This window comes from Equus przewalskii, chromosome 11, assembly GCF_037783145.1.
Source record: "Equus przewalskii isolate Varuska chromosome 11, EquPr2, whole genome shotgun sequence".
Classification (NCBI taxonomy): domain Eukaryota; kingdom Metazoa; phylum Chordata; class Mammalia; order Perissodactyla; family Equidae; genus Equus; species Equus przewalskii.
The window spans coordinates 9,513,674-9,520,000 of record NC_091841.1 but is presented as its reverse complement, the minus strand read 5'-3'; positions in this window follow the sequence as shown (position 1 = coordinate 9,520,000).

Genomic DNA, 6,327 nt, shown 5'->3' with positions numbered 1-6,327 from the left:
ATCTCAGATAAGAGAGGAGGCAGAATCCCGCGGAGGAAACGGATCCAGACGGCACAGCGGAGAGGCCTGCCCGGTGAATGACAGGGTCTGGGCTGCGTTCGGGCCAAGCAGGCAGGTGACACTTCCCCGTCCAGACCCAGCTGAAAATCACAGGATGGCACGGGGACAGGAGGGAGCTGGCTGACCCACCCTCTCTCCCTGCTCGGCGCCCAATGCCTCCCAGCACGAGCAGACCGCTGGGACGAGGTGGACAAGGAGGGAGGCAGGCAGAAGCCGCAGCCGGGGACGCCGGAGGCCCGCAGCCTGAGGTCTTTGCTGGGAGCCTCAGGTCACTTAGGGCTGAAATGGGGGTGGGAGAGTGTGGCGTGTCGGGGGGCGTTGCTCCAGGGAAAGGAGGAAGGGAAGAGTTTAGTAAGAGTGTGTTTGAGAGTACAAACCCTGGATGCTGCCAGATTCCCCACTCTGCTCCTTCCCACATCATCCTTCCACCGAGGGCTGGCCTGTTCCAAGATGAATAATCATCGTAATGGGAGCCTCACGGGACTGGAAAAAAATAAAAGAGGAAACGGAGGTGAGAAATATAAGCAAAAGGCAAAAGAGCTTACATCACAAGAGGGATGACGGAAAAAAGCAGAGGCAGAGTTCAAGCACATAGCTCTCCACGGACGCGGGCCGTCTGACCTCCGAAGGAGCTAAGAGGTGTCAAGGGTTCCTCAAAGAGACGGTAAGACAGCAGGCAGAAAGAGAGCGCGCTGGTTCAGGAAAGAAGCAGAGGCGACAAATAAAGACACTTAGAAATTAAAAAGACGTATTGAGAAGAAGAAAAACAGCTCAAAATAAACAGAGACGCAGAGTTGAAAAGGGCACGTAGCGAATGTCTGGAGAAAAACACTCAAATAAGGGAAAGGAGCAAACGTGAAAATAGCACATTAGTTTCTTAGGGCAGCTATAAGAAAGTACCACAGGCTACGTGACTGAAGATAACAGAAATTGGTTCTGTCACAGTTCTGGAGGCCAGAAGCCCGGATTCCGGGTGTCGGCAGTGCTGGCTCCTTCTGGGGCTCCGAGGGGCGATCCGTTCCACGCTCTCCCCCGGCATCTGCGGTGGCCGGTGATCCTGGGCTGGTGGCTGCAACACTCCAGTCTCAGCCCCCATCGTCACATCCATTCTTCTGTCTGTGTCTCTGTGTCTCTCCTCTTCTTACGAGGACACACAGCGGATGAAGGGCCCACCCTACTCCAGTGTGACCTCAGCATCACTAGTCACCTCTGCAACGACCCTATTTTCCAATAAGGTCACATTCTGAGGTCCCGGGGTTTAGGACTTCAGCATATCTTCTTGGAGAGACACAACTGAGCAGTTGAGGAACAGTTACACGAGTGACTGAAAGACGTGGAGGACAGACCAAAGGGGTACAACCTTTGCACGGTTAGCGCTCCAGGAAAGAAAAATAGATCGGATGGAAGAAAGATGAAAAGTATTCAGACTTAATGGGGAAGAACTTTCCTGAAATAAAGATTTGAATGTGGAGACACAAAATTGATTCAGGACCATCAGTCTCAAGCATGATATCCTCTACTAAAGACAGATTCACATGGGCATCGAAGCAAAAATCTCAAGTCACACGAACGCAGGTGAGCAGGCAGCGCAGACAGCTCTCTAGACATATTCTGTACCAGGGTCTGTGGGCAACTTCTACAAGGTCCAGAAAGATAGAAATGGTGACCCAAGGAATTTATAGCCAGGTATGTTTCCTTCCGATAGAAAGAGCACAGACAGACGTCCCCAGGCATCCAGGGACTTAGAGAATGACCGTCTCTTAGTCCTTCTTGAAACAAACAATTGGGCAATGAAATCGAGTCAACAAAGGGATTTATCAAAATAAATAGCTCAGAATGCAGAGACCGGGTAAGCATAGTGGTGACAACCACCGAATCCATTTAAATATAGAAATAAAAATCTTTGTGAATTTAGAGCATAGAACGGAGTGTAAATGTTGTAAACATCAGTGATAAAATAATCATATTAATATGACCAACAAGAATTGAGAGATGGAGGAGAGAAGGCGGGAGAAGGTGTGAATGTGATAACTTCCTCCTTTTTCTGGCGAGAATCAATAGATATTTGGGATAAAGCTGGAAAAACGTCATTTTTTGAAAAACATAATTATTCCCATCTTGTAACTAATGTTTTACATAATCGTGTTTCTTGGCTTTAAAGAGCTTGATGGGAGCTGATATCATTTGTGGTAGAAAAGCATTTTATTTAAAATTTAGCAATTTCTTCTGTTTCAATTTACTAGTGTATTTTTAAGCTTTTTTCATTTTGGAATAATTTTAGATTTCCAGGAAAGTCGCAAAGTGTTCCCCACATACCTGTGGCCCGGCCTCCCCTAAGGTTGACGTCCTCCGTAACCGGGCCACATTCATCCAAACCAAGACGGGGACGTTGATACAATATTATTGACTAAAGTACAGCTTTTTTCAGATTCTGCCCGTTTTCACACTAATCCCCTTTTTCTTCTCCAGGATCCAGTCCAGGACAGCACACTGTCCCTTTGGTCTCCTCCAGCCAGTGACAGCTTCAGTCTTTTGCGACCTTGACGCTGTAGAAGAGTCCTGGTCAATGTTTTGTAGAAGGTCCCTCAATTTGAGTTTGATGTCTCCTCGTGACTAGACTGAGACCATAGATTTTGGGGAAGAACACCAAAAAAGCAAAAATGCCCTTCTCTTTCCATATCAGGAGGTATGTGACATCCACATGGTTTATTACTGGTGATCTTAACCTTGATCACTCGTTAAGGTGGATCTGCCGGGGTCCTCTGCTGAAAAGTTACTATTTCTCCCTTTCCACACTCTGTTTGTTAGAAGTGAGTAAATCCAGCCCTTCCTCACGGGGAGAGAAATTCATCTCCATCCCCCGGAGAAGTATGGAGGAATTTGTGGGCGTATATTCAACCGCCACAGTCACTGATAACTATTTTGGTCTGACGCTTTGGGAGCATCCATCAGTGGGTCTTTCCTGCAGTAATCGTTACTCCTGCGTCCGAATGGTGATTTTCCACTGCCCTCATTTCTTCTGCATTTATTTGGAATTCTCTAAAAGAAGACTTGTCCCTTCTACTGGGTTTGTTTATGTGGTCAATCATTTGTTTATATCGGTATGGACTCATGACTATTTATGCTATTCTTTGGGTTATAACCAATACTACCATTTTGTTGCTGGAATTATTCCAGTCTTGGCCACTGGGAGCTTTATTAGATTGGCTTCAGTGTCTTTCTCTCTTTCTTTTGTTTTTTTTTTAACTTCGACTTTATATTTTAGAGTGGTTGTAGGTTTGCAGAAAAGTTGAAGAGAAAGTAGGGAGAATTCCCATCTCCTCCGTCAGCAGCCCGCACACGTCGTTTCCTCCGTCTTTCATCTCCTGCGTTAGTGGGGTACAGCTGTTACAGCTGATGAGTCAACACTGACTCATTGTTATTGACTGAAGCCCATAGTTTCCACGAGGGTCCGCTCTTGCTGGTGTACGTTCTCCGAGCTTTGACAATTGTCTGAGGACGTGGATCCATCATTATAGTGCCACCCAGAATGGTTTCACTGCCCCAGACACCCTCTGTGCCTGTTCATCCCTCCCCCCCCAGCTCTAGGCGAATGCCGAACGTTCTATTGTCACTGTAGTTTTGCCTTTTCCAGGATGTTACACAGTTCGAATCATACAGTCTGTGACCTTTTCACATTGGCTTATTTCACTTAGCAGTATCTATTTAAGGCTCTTCCACGTCTCTTTGTGGCTTGACAGCTCATTTGTTTTTTATTGCTGTATAGTATTCCCTCGTATGGATGGACCACAGGTTGTTTATTCACTCACCTATTGGAACATCTTGGTTGCTTCCAAGTTTTGGCAATTATGAATGGAGCTTCTATAAATGTTCACGTGCAGGTTTTTGTGGGGACACTGTTTTCAAATAAATGAGGCAAATGCCAGGGCCGGCTCAGTGGTGCAGTGGTTAAGTTCGAACGTTCCGCTTCGGTGGCCCAGGGTTTGCCAGTTTGGATCCTGGGTGCAGACATGGCACTGCTTGGCATGCCATGCTGTTGTAGCCATCCCACATATAAAGTAGAGGAAGATGGGCATGGATGTTAGCTCAGGGCCAGTCTTCCTCAGCAAAAAGAGGAGGATTGGCAGCAGATGTTAGCTCAGGGCTGATCTTCCTCAAAATACATAAATAAATACATAAATAAATAAATAAGGTAAATGTCTAGGAGCATGACTCCTGAATCCTATTGTAAGATTATGTTTAACTTTGCAAGACACTGCCAAACTGTCTTCCAAAATGGCGGTACTGTTCTGCATTCCCACCAGCAATGAATGAAAGTTCCTGTCGTTCCACATCCTCGCCAGCATTTGGTGTTGTCAGTGTTTTAGATTTCAGCCACTCTAACAGCTGTGTAGTGATATGTCATTACCGTTTTAATTTTCAATTCCCTAGTGACTTACGATGCTGAGCATCCCGTGTCCTTTTGACGTACTTCCATCCTTCTTTAAAGCACTTTCTTACTTTCTGACACTATAAGATACTCCAGCATCACCTTATATTTTCTCTGTTTCAGCCCTAAAATCTGCCCATTCTCCGAGGAGCCCTGGTTCTTTTTATTGGAGAACGGTACTTAGAAACCAAGATCCGGGTGCCGGGTGTGCTCGCTGCTCCTGGTGTCATTGGTTGCAGGTCCTCTCAGCAGACAGAGTCAGAAGCTACACATGTACACACAGAACTCTGCTTATTTCTGTATCTACCTGTATGCATACTATAATAAACATGAGTTCACACTAACATCTTGCCTCTAATCCAGCATTACAGCATTCGTTCCAGCCTCCGCCTTACTTATTTCTGACATCTTTCTCCGACAGTGACCAACATGGCTCTAATAACCTAGAATATATATGCGCACTGGTCAGCCCGACCGTATGCATAAAGGAGTTTTAGGATGGCTAGCCTGGACCCCCTGAGAACACATTAATGAGGACACAGTGTCTATGTACAGTATTTCCTCGTCAGCTTTACAGTAGCCAGTCAAAATATTGTTTTCCAAAGTTAGTTAGGTCAGCGCCTTTTTCCCCACTGAATTTGCTTTTGCATCTCGTGTCACTTAATAACAGGGACTGTCGAAATCTGAGAAAACAATGCATTGCTAGGCTAACGCATCGTTGTGCAGACTTTGACAAATGTATCACATCATGGAGTGCACTCACGCAAACCTAGATGGTCCAGCCTACTGCACACCTCGCTCATATGACACTGACCTTCTGGGACCACCGTCGTATATGCAGCCCCTATTGACTGAAAGGTCGTAATGTGGCACGTCCCTGTATACTCTTAAAGTCAAGTAAAATTAAATGCAATTCATTTTACTTTAGGATAGCATATTTCTTGTCCCGTATTACAGTACACCTCTCTATTTTTCATTGTCTGTCTGTCCATCCTTCTATCTGTACGTATATATAAAGAGACATCGGAAACTGTGTTAACCAAATGTTAGTAACACTCGCTTCTGGGTGGTGGGATTTGGGGTGATTTTTTTACATTATGCATATTCTGTAATCAGTTTTTATAATAAGCAAATATATTATTTTTACTGAAACAAGGAATTGTCCTCTAAAATCCGGGAGGAAATGGTCAACCAGTGGAAGACCGCTAAGGGGTAAAACTCCTATTGGATTTAGCAGTGGGAAGTCAGTTTTGAGCCTGACGGGAAGCCGTCGCTTTTGCAAGAGTGAGGAGCAGGAGCCACACTGGATGGGTTGAGGAATAAACAGAAGGTGAGGACAAGGCAGGCGGTGAAGGAGATGCTTTCCACCGCAGCACGCCTGGGAACCACGCGGAGCTTGTCCCACGCGCTCCTGGGCCCCGCCCCACAGAGGTTCCGTTCAGCGGGTCCTGGACGGAGCAGAGAACAGGCTTTCCCACCAAGCTCCCCGGTGACCTGATGCTGCTGGTCCTCAGACCGCACTGGGCCCCACTGATGTGGGCCAGTCTTTCGAGAAGATTGATTGGCTGAGGGAGGCAGGAGAGGACAGTGGCAGAGCGTGGGCTTAGAGAAAGTTGCTTTCTTTAGATTAATTTTGCTGTTGACGTCTGTTTCTTTTTTATATGCACCTAGTAAGATATAAATTAAAAAATGTAGAGAATTACAAAAAGAAATAGACAAATCAATAACCTTAGTGGAGATTTTCACAGGTCTTTCTCAGTAAGTTAGAGAGCAAGCTGGCAAAAAAAAATCATTGAATATGTAGATAACATGACTAACAATATGATTAACAAACAATG